We start from the raw sequence: 16,935 nt of genomic DNA, 5'->3' as shown, positions 1-16,935 counted from the left end.
ACAGTACAATAATATTGTCTAAACACTTGAAAGTTGTTCCGCAAATATACTTTATTGGAGGTGTGTGCGTGCGCATGTACTGTATGTGTGTGTCGGTATCACATTATTGTCATTTCAGCCGACAAATCCCTTAATGGTTTCTGAGAGAGAGAGATGAAGCGGTGGGATCCGTGGGAAAAAGGAGAAAATTGCCAGACTGCAAATTAGGGCTGACCCAAAAAATTCGAATATTCGAAGCTTCGTTCGAAGGCACGGTATTCGAATTTGAAAAATAAATTCGAATAATCGGCCGCGGCCGTTTGTCCTTTGGGGGGGCCGCGTGCCTTAGCTTGCATGCGCCTCGCTCCACTCTAGCGTGATAGCGTCACCCCCTTCTCACACACGTGTTAACATTAATAACAACAAGAGCATGCATGAAGCCATCAGAATGGTCGATGATGAAGAAAAAAAAAGAAAAGACAGCGCGCTGTCACATATACACCGACATGCGTTTTGGCACCGAAATGTGTGACACCAATGTCTGAGTAACATCACCCAATGCAACTATGCGATGCAGTCACACATTTCGTTATCAAACCATTGTCGGTGTAACATGATCCATGCATGCGTTTGCTGTCTTCCACTCGCTGACAGACACACAACTCAACGCAAGGAAACAAACAGCGAAAATTGGATTTTACAAAACGGACCCGTCAGCGTCGATCCCGTTTTAAAGAGGAAAAAAGAGCTTAAAACCCAACTTGCTAGGGTTACGTTGTCGTGGTGTTGATGAAGTTTATATCGGATCTGCTGCAAGCTCAATAGTCGCGCCCGCATAGAGTAGGCTACGTTGTCTGAGCCTGACCATCAGCTTTCGGTTGATGAGTGTGGAACTTTAATTCAGACACAGTGCAGTGCAATTATTTACTATAAAATCTACTATTACATTAGCGTGTACAACACTTTGGGACTTGGGAGTTAATCTGTTTGTTATATAGGGCGCGCTGCAGTGTTTGCTGTTGCAGGCTGCAGCCGCGCTTTGTTACATTACTGACGTGATGTGATTATGTCAATCCTACTTGTCCTGCAACACCTTTCTTTAATGTAGAAAACATTCGTATCTTCTTCTTCCTCGTTGTATTGTTGTACTATTTAATGAAAATAAGGAGCATTATTATGAGGAAAAAACTGGTGTGTTTTCCCTTTTAAAATTGTGTAAATCGCGCATTTTTAAACACATTTCCTTAACGGTTATCACTTATGTAACCGATAAACTTTTGCTCCCTACCACCCCCCCCCCCCCTCCCCCCCCCCCCCCCCCGGTCGCCGTCATCGAAGCTTCGAAGTTAGAAAGAAAGCTTCGATTAAGCTTCGATTATGAAAAAAGTAATCGAAGGTCAGCCCTACTTGCAAATGGAACAGGATGAAGAAAAAAACAACGGTGAAAAAACAGATTAGTAAACAGCATGAAAGGAGCAGTAGAGATAACTGTGCTGAAGAATGGCATTTAAGGGTTCTTTATTACGCGAGCTTCAAGGATTCCACAAAAAACAAAAGCTTTTAGCGTATAGCAGTGGTTCTCAAACTTATTACGCCAAGTACCACCTCAGAAAATATGTCTCTCTCCAAGTACCACCATATACCTGTATGTTAAAATACAGGTGCGTAGACCCACCCCATATATGCACAGTTAACACAGGTGGCCAATTTATTCCTTGAATTCATGGAGATTGTTTAAGTTTTTGTTGCAATTTTAAGCCAAAAATGTGACCAGGTCATCAAACAGATTTATCTATTTGTGAACTTCCCATGCAAACTGATGATATTTCTAATGTGATTAATCCGTTCTCAAATCCTCATCTCAAATATGAATATTTCACTCCACTTATGTATTTTTTCTTATTTTTGGGAAACTCCTCTGAGTACCACCAGAGGGGTGCCCATGTACCACCAGTGGTACACGTACCACAGTTTGAGAACCACTGGCGTATAGGAAACCTTTTCTCTGCATAACACGTGGGGGTCTCTAATGTGGTCCCGGGTAGCTGTAACCGTGCAGTGCAACACACACTGCGTCATTATGGTTTTAGAGACACTATTACCCATCTGTTTCTCAATGGGTAGCTAGCAGCATCAGATGCCGCTAAAACCCTAACTGAAGATTCATACACAGATGTATAGATTTCTATCTGTGTGTGTTGATTTTGTCAACTATGATTTTTTTCCCCGTAAACTATGACGGAAGATGTTCTTAAGTTAACAGTAAACGAAAAAACGCAGTGCAGTGCACACTGCACTGCGTTTTTTCGTTGCGTTTTGGAAATCCGAAATCCGGAGGCCCATGGAGAGGGAGAGGAAAGAGAGAGAGAGAGAGAGAGCAAGGGACTCAGTGGCGACAGCTGCGGAAATCTGAAAAAATCAACCCTGGTCGGAAAATAAATACGAAACGGGCGGCAGTGTGCAAACGTGATTGACATAAAGTGAGGTTGATTTTTTTATTTACGTGCTCCGAAATTTGCCCGAAAAACGCAGCAGTGTGCAAAGTCTGCATAAACAACAATGTTGATTTCTTTGACTAAAACGATGACTAAAAAACTTTAGTCGACTACCTTTTTTCACTGACAAAATCCAAATTAAAAACTAAACTATGATGACTAAGAGTAAGACTGAATATATTGACAATTTCATCAACAAATAAAAACTAGTCTAAAATGTTAGGGAGCGACTTTAGGTGAGAAGAGATCCAGGATAACTAAGAGACAAGTCTACAGGGGTTGACACTAAGTTCACAGAGGCACTTGCCCGTACAGGTCATGCCCACTTGCACGAAAAGTAAATTGTCCATTATAAAATAACTAGAGGTTCGCGGCATTCGGCCGCTCACATCTAGAGTCCACGCCCGCTTCTTTACTAAAAAACTTTCCGCCGGACGCACTGGAGAGAAGTGACTGTTATGCCTCTGCTATTTCTCTGCAGTCACTGTGAGTGGAGGCAGCAGCAGCAGTGCACATGCACTCGCTTGGCCACCCCCCCTCCCCTGTTGCCTCCTCTCTCTCTCGTGCTTAGCGAATGAGCGGACGGCATAGGGTTATGGGCGGTATTCCTTACCGTCCTGACGACTACCTATACGACTACCTATGCGACTACCTATGAGTTGGAGTGGATGTAAAGGGGGCGTGATTCTTTTGGAAGTGGGATGCGGCAATAAGCCCATTGTAAATATAAGATAGGTAAGATTTTAATTAACGCTCAGTTTAAGTCATATTTCTGTCTGTGCGATAAAAAAAATCATACTGTACCTCAATAGTTCCAAATATGGTTTCATACTAGTTATTTTACATTTTTAATTGTAGCAACAGTAAAAACAGCACATTATAGGTAAACAGTGCTCTTATTTTACATTCCACAGACCAGAAGACAGGCCTCTGGCCATGTTCAGCTGTTTAGACGGATATCTTGTGTTGTGTTTATAGGCAACCTGAAAGCAAACTTCACCTGCCCGGAAGTTTTATTTACCTGCCGGGGGCAGGTGGGCAAGCCTTAGTGTCAATCCCTGTACATCTTGGCACAAAGCGCTCAAAGTTTGTTTTACGCCCACTAAATGTCCAGGCTCTGATGCGTGGCCTACATCTGGCCTACATCTTGGCACAAAGCAGCACTCAAAGTGTGTTGTACACCCAGGGTGTCACATTGGCCAAGCTTCGCAGGACGCTTAATTAAATTAACTCATAATACGCCGCTCACTTACTTTATAAAGTGGTTAATAATAGCCACACAAAATGTCTCTTCCATTGTGCACAACATTATGCCAATATGATGACGTGGGCAAGGATACCAGGGTTTTTAACAGTGGTTAATAGTCACGCAAAATGTGCCTCCCATTGTGAATCTTAGTGAAGTGCTGCGTCAGCAGAGAGATGTTTTATATTGTGCCATGTTTCTATTCAGAGTCGAGATGGGATTTATGGCTCTTTGAAGTGAGCTAGATCTCTGGCATCCGTTCCTTTCAAAGAGCCATTCAAAATACTGGCTCATTTTAGTTACTAGTTACTTTGTAGATTTTGATTAGGATTAATTACAAATCTCTTCAACCCTATGTACATTTCGGCCATATATGGCCATTTGAATAGCCAATCTACAAGCTCACAATGCGTCACAACGCGACACATTGTGAGCTTGCAGATCTGCTATTTTCTAAAAGCCTGAAAACTTGTGAAATGGGACATTCTGCATAATGAGTATGTTCTGCTATTGGTACTTTAACTACATTTTGATACCAATACTTTTGTACTTTTACTCAATGTATATTTTGAATTCCAGGCTTTTACTTGTAACAGAGTATTTCTACACTGCAGTATTGATACTGTTAATTAAGTAAGGGATTTATTCCCCCTCATCAAAAAAAAAAGGAGTGGCTCCCTATACTGCGAACCGGATCCCATCTTTCATTTCAAAGAGCCATTCAAACGACTCAATTCGTTCGCGAGCGTCCCACCTCTAATTCAGACTGACTTGGACGTTGGGTTGGGGTGGAAGAATGTCCACTCCTCTCTGTTCCCAGGCCACGGAGCGCTTCAGCTCCCAGCCCTGTGACAATGTTCTGGTGCAGCTCCGCCGTGGCCTTTGTCCTCCGCTGTCCTCCTTATAGGCTCCGTCTTTGTGAGCCGGCGATCTCGTTTTCTTTATGTCTGTCACTCACTCTAGTTTTATGTTCTCCTCATTCACACGCTCTTTCTAACACTCACACACACACACACACACACACACACACACACACACACACACACACACACACACACACACACACACACACACACACACACACACACACACACACACACACACACAAGCGTTTGTGTGTTGGGTGCGTCTCTCCCTTGTGGTCTCCTCAGAGCCTGCTATATACATCCAGCTCGAGGTATTGATGTCTCGGGTTAAGCGAGGATACGAGGAACAGTCTGCACACTAATTTGCTCGCACTTGTTTTTATTGCAAGTGTTGAAGCAAAGTTTTTAAGTTGATCTTGTATCTTTTCTCTTCTTCACCAGGATAATGATGTGATTGAAGTAACGTTGACTGACCAACCCACACTTGTCTCACCAACACACAGTTTATTTATTTATTTTGAGAGGCCTTTATTGATAGAACAGTAGACTGACAGGCGGACAGGAAATGGGGAAAGAGATGGGGAGTGACACGTGGCAAAGGTTGTCCGGATCGGGAATCGAACCGGTGACACCGACAGGCATTCATGCCTATGTGACAATGCCTAAGTGGTATGCGCCTGGACCAGTAGGCCAGCGGTCACCCCGTGGACATGTCTATACTGTATGTTCCTATATTAGACGGGTCCAAAAAGTCTGGCGGCCCGGAGGCCAACTGTATCACAAGGGGAGATTCTTAAGGTCATGCTTCCTAAAAGGTATTGTGGCCCGCCACTGCCTCCAGTCCAGTATAGTCATGACAAATTCATGCATTGATTGAAGTTTCTGAGTGTTTTGAAACTAACGTGGGCAGCTAAGCTATTTCTCTGTAGAATTTAGTCAGAGGTTTTTCTAACTGCTTGATACAATTGTGTCTTCTCATTCTCAACTCCTCAACAAACTAAATTCTAGCCTTACTTGAAAATAAGGCTATTTTGTAGCATTGTTTGCTTTGGGTTACACTGCCATTTGAACACAATATAGTTAATTGTAATGCAGTACATGCCATGCCACTATTGAGATCACGAGGGCAGGAATTTCAGGGAGGCCATGAAGGCCATGCCCCTCTGTTTGGCCTTGTGCCCCTCAAGAAATGGCATGCCCTGAGGCCACAGTGGCCTTAATGCCCCAGCTGACTGTACCACTGTTGTCTCTATTTTGTCAATATGTAGACTTCAGTGTCTCTTTCTTGTCATGGAGACACCAGTGTCTTTTGTTGAGTCTCCATTTTTAAACCAATCCAGTATTGGTGCAGGGCTGAGCATGGATCAGATTATAAATACCATAATGTATTTATTTCTCAACAGATAGTCTACATATTACATTTAAAATCTTCCCTTAACCCTTAAATACAATTAATTATTTCTATGGACTAAAATCTTGTTTTTCCCTCAAAAAACCTTTGTGCCCTCAAACAATGAACAACACCAAAGGCCAAGTGGCCTTGCCCCTAAAATGACAAAATTCCAGGCCTGGATATCGCACTATAGTTTAATAAAACTCCATATATTTGTATGTGACTTGGTCCAAAGGCCCTAAACAATGTAAAATTTTTGAGTGGTGCTCCTGGAAGGATCTCCAACATCTGGCTGTGTTCTTGCACTGAAGCGTGGCCTACATTTGGCCTTTATCTGGCCTACATCTTGGCACAAAGCGCTCAGAGTTTGTTGTGCGCTTTGCGGGACGCCCTCGGCTCACACCCCTGGTCTAGGCTACATCTTCTCCCACCTCTCCCTGGAGCGCTACTAGGATTTATGAACATAATTTTTACTCACTTTTCGTGGCCTGGTGTCGGCCACAGAAATGCCTTGAGGCTGTGTGCTGCATAACTAACAAGGAGAAATCCAGACCAGAACCTCTGACACTTGTGAAATGAACACATTTAATAAAGTCACGTCTATAAGTCAAGGTCAATGTCTGTGGTACACCGGAGGAAAAAATCCATTCAGAATCAAAAGAGTAAAGTATAATAAAAGCATGTCCCATTAGAACAAAACCATGTATTGATTTTTTTTCTTATATGCTTTTCTAAAGATAATAGACTTTATTTATATAGTACCTGTTGTAAAGGGAGTCTGGCTAAATAAATACCACTAAAACAATCTAAAGACAGAGAAGTAAACTCCAGCCATGTAGAACAAAGTAAATTGCATGTGCATAGCTTCAGTATTAATAGGGATGGAGCTCGAAACCCAGCTGTTCTATTACAGACTTGGTTCAGAATTTATTGGAACCAGAAATCATTAAGGTTTTGGCTAATCCATCTTCTTGGCGGGTCTAGCGGTCCTAACATGACGTCATGTCTTAACTCTCTGGAGACAGCACAGACATAGTGATGGAAAGTAACTAAGTACATTTACTTAAAAACAAATATTGTACTTTTTGAAAATTGCCGATATACAAGCTCAAACATTTTGTACTTTTACTTTTTGTACTTTTAAGTACATTTTGATGCCAACACAAATTCTTTCAGATGTCATCATCTTATAATAATTCTGAACAAAAAGTCTAATATTTTTGATTCAAAAAAATATAGATCATGCTGTTATCCTAAAGGTAATAGTAAAATATTACATAAATATAAGGTGCTGGGAGTGAAAATGATGAATATAATGTAGGGGTGCCTCGGATGAAAAAAAAAAAATAATAATAATAATAATAATATATATATATATATTTATGGGGTGCCCTCCCTGAGCCAAAAAGGTTTGGGAACCTCTGCCCTATAGGGGTCCCGGAACCCCTGGCCTATTGAATAATGTTGCTCTAGTCTGAACTAAAGTACAAGAAGGAAGCACTAGGGGGGAGCGCTACATCAGTGCATCAGTTCAAGCCAAAAATGTGATATCTTTGCCTGTTGAAAATATTAACCTTTGAGCTTGTAGGCTGGCTATTCTTTTTGCAACTTTTGCACGATACAGTTTGCATAGAAAGTTTGACATATTGGGAGATAAAAGGTTACTGCCTGACTGCAACGATTGCTTGATAATGTTTTTTTGTCTCTCTCTCCAAATGTCTTTGATTATTTCATCACTATATCGTCTTGTTTATTTTGTTTACTGAAATCAGTCCTTTGTTCTTGTGGAGTCGAGGTTAAGATGTATTGAAAATAAGGCCCTGTTTTGACAAGCGGCAAAATAAAATATCAGATATGCCGTGAAATGTCGTGCAGTGTGTGATGCCTTCTTGACGAACAATCGTGTTGTGAAAACCACAACGACATGATGACAGCCGATTTCAAGAAAGACACTTGTGTAGTGTGAAATACTTTAAAGAGGTGGTGCCATAGTTTTGTACTTTTTTTGTTTTGTTGTTAACACTGTCTATGGAGTTAACATTACTCTAATAGACCACCGGAAGTGGTTATAATGTGCAAATTTTCTTCCCTGTGTATCTTTGGTTTCTTCCTGAAAGCTTAATGAGACAAAAGGCCTGATCGAAAAACACTGATTCAAGCCTGAACGCAAATCTGCGCCACTTTAGTTTTTAACCACTTTAACAGTGCCGCGCTGTGAGCTTGTATATCTGCTATTTTTCAATAGTTAAAGCATTAATAATTCTAGGCCTAAATGGGTTAAGTCCCAGTGGGCTTATCTGTAGGTGTGAGAGTTTCTATAAGCCACCTTGATGCTCTATAGAGAACCGTGTATTTACCTGTATCATGTTTCTTACCTGTTATAATCTGTGTGTGATTCTCCCCCACCCCCCCTCTTCCCCCGCACACGTCCCACAGGGAGGAAAGGGGCTGGAAATGGTCATATTTCACTGAGACAGCAATGTACTGCTTAGTGTAAACACATACACACACCCACACTCACGCGCGCGTAAATAACTGGTGCCACACCAAGGGAAAATAGCTCAGAGGCAGAACAATACTGTAGGTCAGTGTGTTATGGGAACTGATACCGTTTTGGCTTGTTGTATTATCTGCTATAATGCAATCGTGTTATTATTTGTGTTCTATTTGCTGAAATAATCCCCTAGCTCGGTCTGTCACATACTAAACTCTATACAGGCTTAAATAATAAATGCCCCCGCAGACACTATGGGAGTGTACCGGAGCGGATATGAAAAACATTCACTGCTTAGAGTCACAGATGTAACTAGAAAAATATTGTTCCTTCGAAACAATTGTGGGCTCGCTTCAAGCCAGAAAACAATGGCTATAAAAGCACAAAATGTCAAGATCGCAGGCAGTGCTCTCTTTGACGTTACTGACGTCAAAGATTGGTCCATTTTGTTCCAAAAATGTGTTGTGCAAAAGTTGACCCGCTGGTGGCGCTATAACAGGCCAATGTGAGAAGGTTGGTATCTGTTCCTTGACCTATTGGGAATGTGCTTGCAAGATTTCACGCACATCCCAGGCTGTGTTCATGATTTGAGGTGTTTTTGGCTTTGGCCACTTTATCGCTGCTTGCAGCTATATTTATTATTATTATTTTATATTTTTTTTGTGTGCACTTCATAGGCATGTTAGATAAAGGTCCTTAGATTGCGTGTAGAATGTTTCATGCAAATTGCAAAAAAAATCCTAGAATAAAAACGGGTTTAAGCGTTTTACAAACTGCTCAAAATTATATAGCGCCCCCCTTTGGCCATTTGGGGTAAGATTGGTTTCAGTGATATTTGAACTAACCCTCTACACTATTTTGTCATGAAAATGTGACTTTGCATGTATGTTTTAGAGGCAGAAGAATAATTTGCATAAAAATGCAATATTGTTTGAATTATTTAAAAAAGCATGTTTCAATGTTAAAGAAATCCGATCTGACAGATCTTTAGATATCGGTCCAAAGTTCACGTAAAAAAAGTTTTGTGCACGTGACGCGAAAATTCCAGAATAAAAGCGGGTTTACGCGTTTTACAAACTGCTCAAAATGGCGGAAAATTGAAGGGCGGAGCTTACTTAACAACGACACAGATGTCTTCCGCTTGAGTCAAAGCACGCGTGTAACAAGTTGCATGTCTTCAAACAAAACGAGTCATGACTTATGCCCGTTTGAAGTTTGAATTTTCAGACGCTTCGTATAGCGCCCCCCTTTGGCCGATTGGAATAAAATTGGTTTCAGTGATACTTTGACTAACCCTCCACATCTTTGCCAAATGCCATGAACGTGTAACTTTGCATGTATGATTTAGAGGCCGAAGAATAATTTGCATAAAACCGCAATATTGATAAAATTATTAAAAAATTATATTTCACTTTAAAAGAAATCCGCCGAGATTAGTTTGACCGTATTGGTCCAAAGTTCATGTGAAAAAAGTTTCATGCGCGTATCGCGAAAATCCCAGGAGGAGATAGATTTTTACTGTTTTTCATATAATTCCGAATTGTGGGAGACCTAAAGGTCAGAGGTCAAAAGTTAGAGGGTAAAAGTTGTTCGGCATGAGGAGACGCATACGTGTATACAGGTTTCATGGCTGTATGTATAACACAGCATGAGCTATACCTGTTCAAAGTTCGCACTTTCGAAGGCTTCCTGCAGCGCCACCATTTGGCCGATTGCTATAAAAAATAATAGCGCACTTCGCCACTGTAAACTGAACCCATTGATGTTTTTATTTTCATTTTCTCACTAAGTATGTAGGAGTAGAAAGGAACCGAAGTTCCCGTCTACTGTCTGACTGACTGATAGATAAATAATGACAATATCTAAAGTGTGCTCGCCTTATAGGCGAGCCCACAATGAAGAGCTAGGAGGCTGGTGGCGGAAGACTAGAAACTAGCATCACCACAATGTAGAACTAGAGTAGTAGTACTTGCGCGCTCTGCTGGCCGCAAGTAAATATTCTGTGAACGTCTGTGAGTAAAAGTACAAAAGTATTGGAACCAAAATATAAACTTTCCAAACATTCAAACATAGCATCACAATGATTTTAACATCTGTATCCATGTATATGTTGGCTATTCAAAAATAGCAGATCTACAAGCTCACAGCAGACAGCACGTCTCTTCATGCCACGCTGCAAGCTTCTTTTTTCACCCAAACTTTCTCTTCTGAGGGTCCCTGGCACGAAACATTTTCAGATGGGGGTCTGCGGCCAAATATATGGGAATTTGGGGGTCCTTGACTTGACACCAATATGTTTGAGAACCACTGATAACATAATCTCTGATGCCACGCAAGTCAGAAAAGGAACAAAACTGAGAGGGCGTTCCCTTTTATTTGACGATGGTTAACCAGATTGCTGACAGTACTTGAGTGCGTGTTACTTTTCAGCCACTAGAGTCAACTCACTAACTCAGGGTTGAAATGAAGAGGCCAGTTGTGTCCCATATCGATTGTCAGTCTCTGTGACTGTCCTCCTCTGGGATTCTCTCTCTCTCTCTCTCTCACTCCCGACCAGTGGTTCTCATTCTCAACCCAGATGATTAGCTTAATGATTAGCTTAATGTGCAACATTGTTTTCTCACTCAACAGTAAACAAACCAACATGAAGTTTAAGTTCATAGAGGGTATCTGCACATTTCTAAAGTCAGTAAAGTGACAATTTAAGGACTTTTTAATACCTCTAAAATGACAAATTAAACATTGGCCAAATTGTCATATATTAGTGGCAGACATTGTGAAAATAGCCGATCTGCTATTTTCACAATAGAACCGTGTTATACAAAATGTAATGCCTCAGCTCTTAGTGCTCGTCAGGGTGGGGCACTGGGGGGTCCCCAGTTAACATATGATTATTTTGGGTGTTGCGGCCTGAAAAGGTTGAGAACCACTACTACTACTCTCTCTCTCTCTCTCTGATTCTCATTGTGCTGTTGGCATTCTGCCCTCTATCATTAGAGAGTTAGATAAGGCATATCGGCCTACTATCTCTCCATTTCCCCTTCTCCTCCTCTTTCTCTCCGTAACTACAGGCTTATTGAGATCAGGTACACATCTCATCCATTTCTGTCCCTGTCTCTGTCTCTGTCTCTGTCTCTCACTTTAGATTTGAACCACTTTAACCATTATCTTACGCTTTAGATCTGCTATTTTTGAAAAATCGTTTGTGGTCTTTGAATATTCCTGGCCCGATTCTATAAATGTCTTCTAAATCCTTCTTCTAAATCAGTGGATCTCAAAGTTTTCATGTCAAGGATCCCCAAAATTACAAGAATTTGGCCACAGACCCCCATCTCAAAATATCTTGTTCCAGGGACCACCCAGAAGCAAATATTTGAGTTATAAATGTTCGCTTTTAAAAAGATATTTGACTTGATTTTTCAAAAATAGCAGATCTACAAGCTCCACCTTTTTCTCTCAGTCTGTGCTCCCCTGTCTCTCTTCCTCTCTCCTCCTCTCTCTTGTTCACTATTGCTCTTTGTCATTCTCTCTCTCTTTCTCTCCTTATCTGTCCGTCTCTCTCTCTGCTCTCGAGGACAGAGAGGCGTTTTGTGTCCGCTGCATGGCTCCTTTGTCCTGAGTAAACAATGGGCCCCTCACTCTGGAGGAGGGGAGGGGAGGGGAGGGAGGAGAGGAGGGAGGGAGGGAGGTAGGGGAGGAGAGGAGAGGAATAGAGGGAGGGAGGGAGGGAGGGAGGGAGAGGAGAGGAAGGGATAGAGCACAGGGACATGGGAGTGAGTGGGAAGGAAGGAGGCTGCTGACATATAGGCCATATAGGGCAGTGGCTCTCAACCTGTGGGTCAGAGATGTAATGAAGAGGAGGCTGGTGGTGCAAGACTAGAAACTATAGCACCACCACAATGTAGAACTAGAACTGCACTCTGTTGAGGTGCCAACGTGTGCCTTGTGCACAAGTAGGCCATGTATGGCCTAACTTGTGCGCCAGCTGAGCCACGAGGTGCGCTCACCACTGGTTTTACAAAAAAAATAAGAAAAATCTGAAATAGGGAAAATAGCACCATCTGTGGGTTCCCAGTTCAAGAGTTGAGATCTTTTAAGTATATTTTCCTACAGAGATTTGTAGTGTTTTGTAGGTTTTTCGGTGTTTCGGTTTGATACGGTGTTATAAAATGTTGACGGTCTCGTAAGCCAAAACCGAAAACCGTCACGTGACATGTGCGCCGCTGCCGCATCTGCCGTGTTTACGGAAGCAGCAGAAATCACTCCTGAAGGAGGACGAGACACAGAGATAATAGTAGCAGCTGGACTGGAGGGAGACCTGGTCTCTAAAGAAATGCACGAGGCTTAGCTTGAAGCTAAACACGGTGGATCTACAAGCTCACAACACGTTGCACGGTCGACGAGCCACAAGCTTGTAGATCAGCTATTTTTGTATGCCTCTCGTCTCCTCCAAGGCTAAAGGAACGGGGCTAAAGCGATAGCATGCTAACGATTTAGCCACGTTCCTTCAGGAGGAAAAACAACAACAAACGTAGGCTAAAAGTAACAATTATGTATCGGCAGTGAATTGATGCAGAACGGCACGCGGCTGTATGCAAGCAAATTGTCTTATATCAATCTAAAAACTTTTAAGAAGTCTACTCCATCAGTGTTTACTATGCAGTGTGTGCTGTGCGCATGCCGCTTGACACAGCACCCAGTACAGCGGCGTCAATTCAGAAAAAGCTAAGATATGGCAACATGACTGGTGTCTTGCATGCGCGCCCTCGCGCGTGTGCAAGACACCAGTCAGGTTGCCATACCTTAGCTAGTTCACAGCCAAATCGCCTTCCATCGCCATTTTGAGGAGGGTGAGGCAGCCAGATCGCCTAACGTCGCCTTGGGGATCATTTTCTGATCATTTTGGTATTTTTTTGACATTTTTTGAGCTATAAATGACCTTTCTAGCTTAATTTTAGTCTAAAGTTACATATTCGAAGGAAGTGACATCATCGATGACGTAACCCGGAAGTCGTTCGGCCATAACATAGAATGGGCCTTTTTACAGCATTGAATGTTGACGTTTTTCTTATCAAACTTTACCATTTTTAGACCGATTTTCATTCGGAAAAAAATGGCTGGACTGACAGATTGGTCACTCAAGAGCAAAAACGAGTGTAAATGGCGTGCGCACGACGTTCGGATCGTGTTTTATAGCTCCCGTAAGGCGGACCGGGAGACATAATGGCCGCCAATGGGCGCCGCCATTATGGGTCTACTGCTGTCCACTCGCTAGTCCAGACTCTAGGAGATTATCGTTGGGCACACTCTAGTGGATAGTACTAGTACTACATTCTTCAACAATATGATCCCTGTTGGGTTAGATTAAAGCTAACTTGGAAATTAATAAAATTCCTGGCAGTATAGGCGCACAAGCCTATTGTAAATGGCTGGGAGAGAGTTAGCAACGGGCACGATTACAGTACATTTTATTATTTCCCCCTGTAGCCAAGGGTATGGCAGCTGCCATAGCTTGCCATACCCAATTGACACCTCTGACCCAGTACACACTGCAGCCAGGAAAATGCCTCAGCGTTTGTCAATCTGTGGGTCGAGACCCCAGAGAGGTCCCAAAATGATTTTGGGTGGTCCCCAAATGATTAACTTAATGTGCAACATTGTTTTCTCACTCAACTGTAAACAAAACAACAATAATATAATAAAATAATAGTTACCTATATTATCCCGCGGGGGAAATTCAGATTTCGCAGCCCAACCCAGCTGCTTTGTTTTTTACATACAGTGTAGTGACAACGTAAGGACTTTTTTAACCTATGACAAATTAAATTGACTTGGGCTATTTACAATTTATTTTAGTATAGCCCAATAGTATTTACTGCATTTTTGTGGGTAACTTTTGTATCTGCTTTATAAATAAAGCACTTTTATTTTTTTATTTTAATTTTTTTATCACGTTAAAATCTATAAGATTGTAAAACCGTGTAAAACCGTGTACCGGGGTTTTGGGGGGGGCCTAAACCGAGGTTAAGAAAAAATGGAAACCGCACAACCCTAGAGATTTGTAAGTATTGTTATCTATCTATAAATGCGACAAATCTCTGTCTGTCTGTCTGTTTGTTTGTTTGTAATCCGCGTATCTCGAGAACCGTTCGTCCCACCGGCTTCAGATTCGGCACGCGCGTTCCCCGCCGCCGCGCGGAGTGCAGTGCCGGGCCTCGACCCGACCCGACTCGCGGTTTTCCGAAACCGGCGCGAAACGTTCGGAATCTCCTTATGCGGAGCTGATTGTTGACATCAGGCTGTTCCGGAGGAAATCGGCGCAAGCGCTGAGTCATTGTGACATCACTTCATAAAAGGCTCTGACATCACGTACGCCACATGAGTCAACACAAAATCTCTGTGAATGTGTATGTATGTATGTAATCCGCGTATCTCGAGAACCCTTCTTCCCACCGGCACGCGCGTTCTCCAGATATGGGCATAAAGTCTGACATCAGAGTTTTCCGCAACCGGTACTGTGTGTGCAGAGATCTTCATATATGGGCATAAGTGGACAAAGACAAACAGATGGTCAAAACGGGTCCTATGACAACAGGTATATTGGGGTTTGCATTAAAGGGTGGGGCATTCATGGGGTTTGCATTAAAGGGTGGGGCATTCATTCCCTATTTCAAATTCGGCACGTGCGTTCCCCACCGCAGCAGGTAGTGCAGTGCTCGGCCTCAACCCGACCCGACCCACGATTGTTTGAAAAAGCGACAGAAATCTCATATATGGGCATAAAATGGACGCAGATAAACTGATATCTCCATATATGGCATATATGGGCATACAAAGGGTGGGGCATTCATGGGGTTTGCATTAAAGGGTGGGGCATTCATTCCCTATTTCAAATTCGGCACGTGCGTTCCCCACCGCAGCAGGTAGTGCAGTGCTCGGCCTCAACCCGACCCGACCCACGATTGTTTGAAAAAGCGACAGAAATCTCATATATGGGCATAAAATGGACGCAGATAAACAGATATCTCCATATATGGCATATATGGGCATACAATGGATGCAGAATCACAAAGATCTCCATATACGGGCATAAAAGGGACACAGACAGACAGATACAGAGATCTCCATATATGGGCATAAAATGGATGCAGATAGACAGATATCTCCATATATGGGCATATATGGGCATAAAATGGACCCAGAACTATAACTGCAGTGATCTCCATATATGGACATAAAATGGACACCGACAGACAGATACAGATATCTCCATATATGGGCAAAAATGGACACAGGCAGACAAATGGTCAAAACGGGTCCTATGAAAACAGGTATAATGGGGTTTGCATTAAAGGGCGGGGCATTCATTCCCTATTTACATTGTTCCGAGTTGGCCAGGTCGCCGACTAGACGCAGCTTCTAGTATTTAAAAAAACAAACAAACTGGTTGCACCACACAAACTAGTTCTTACGCAGAGCTAAAGATTTACACCTGCCAAGGTCTTTAGTCCTTGTAAACACTGTGTCAACACAGGTTTTGTAACACTACATGCTGCACATTTTTGGATAAGCTATGGTATTGTGATTTACAACACACACGCACGCACGCACGCACACGTTTGTCTGTTCCACTGTTGCAGTGAGGGACGGGGACCCTTAACGTTTTTCGCCTGGTTACCGTGTTTGGCTAGACTGCCCTTAATTTTGGAGCCCGCCACCACACAGCATGAATACTTTCATTTTTTATTCACACCAGATGGGAAGCCTTGAACGAAAGACGAGAGACAACGTGCAGAAACAAAATGAAACAAAATGGTGTGATTTGGGTTGGTTTGGCAGGCAGGGTTAACTTGTTGAGGCTCCAGGGCACTGCTATTGAGATGATTCTTTGTATTTTCACTAGCTTCAACCTGTGATGACATGCAATACACCACGCAAGTAGGGGTGTGAAAGAATATTCTATATTCGAAGATTCGTTCGAATGTTAACAATAAAAGAATATTCGAACGTAAAAAATGGAGCTTCGAATTAATTTATATTTAATTAAAACAAATCTACCGCACTTCTCGCGAGATTCTGGGCGCATGGAACGTTAAAAGGTGGCTGGTCTCGCAAGGCAGAAGTCTCCATTCGCTGCTGCAAAAGTGGGTTGATCTACAAGTCCACAATACGTCGCTGATCCAATACGTTCATTACGTTGTGAGCTTGTACATTGAGGGTGCCTATTTAGCGACACCGTCATACAGCGAAGAATAAACCTCCAGCTGCTTCACTTTCCCCTCACACTGTCACTGGCCGTCACATGTCGGAGTGGAGAGATGCACTCGTCCGCCTCGCAGACAGTGCACAGTGCAGCGCGCACACAGTGCTTTTAAACTGGCTCACGTTGATTCAGAATGATTAACGAGTCGAGCTGAAACGGGCGACTCATTTAGTAATGACGGGAAGGCATACAAGAGACT

This window comes from Nannobrachium achirus (genome assembly GCF_963921795.1).
Source record: "Nannobrachium achirus genome assembly, chromosome: 8".
NCBI classification, from domain to species: domain Eukaryota; kingdom Metazoa; phylum Chordata; class Actinopteri; order Myctophiformes; family Myctophidae; genus Nannobrachium; species Nannobrachium achirus.
The sequence above is the reverse complement of the archived record's forward strand: the minus strand, read 5'-3'. Positions refer to the sequence as shown.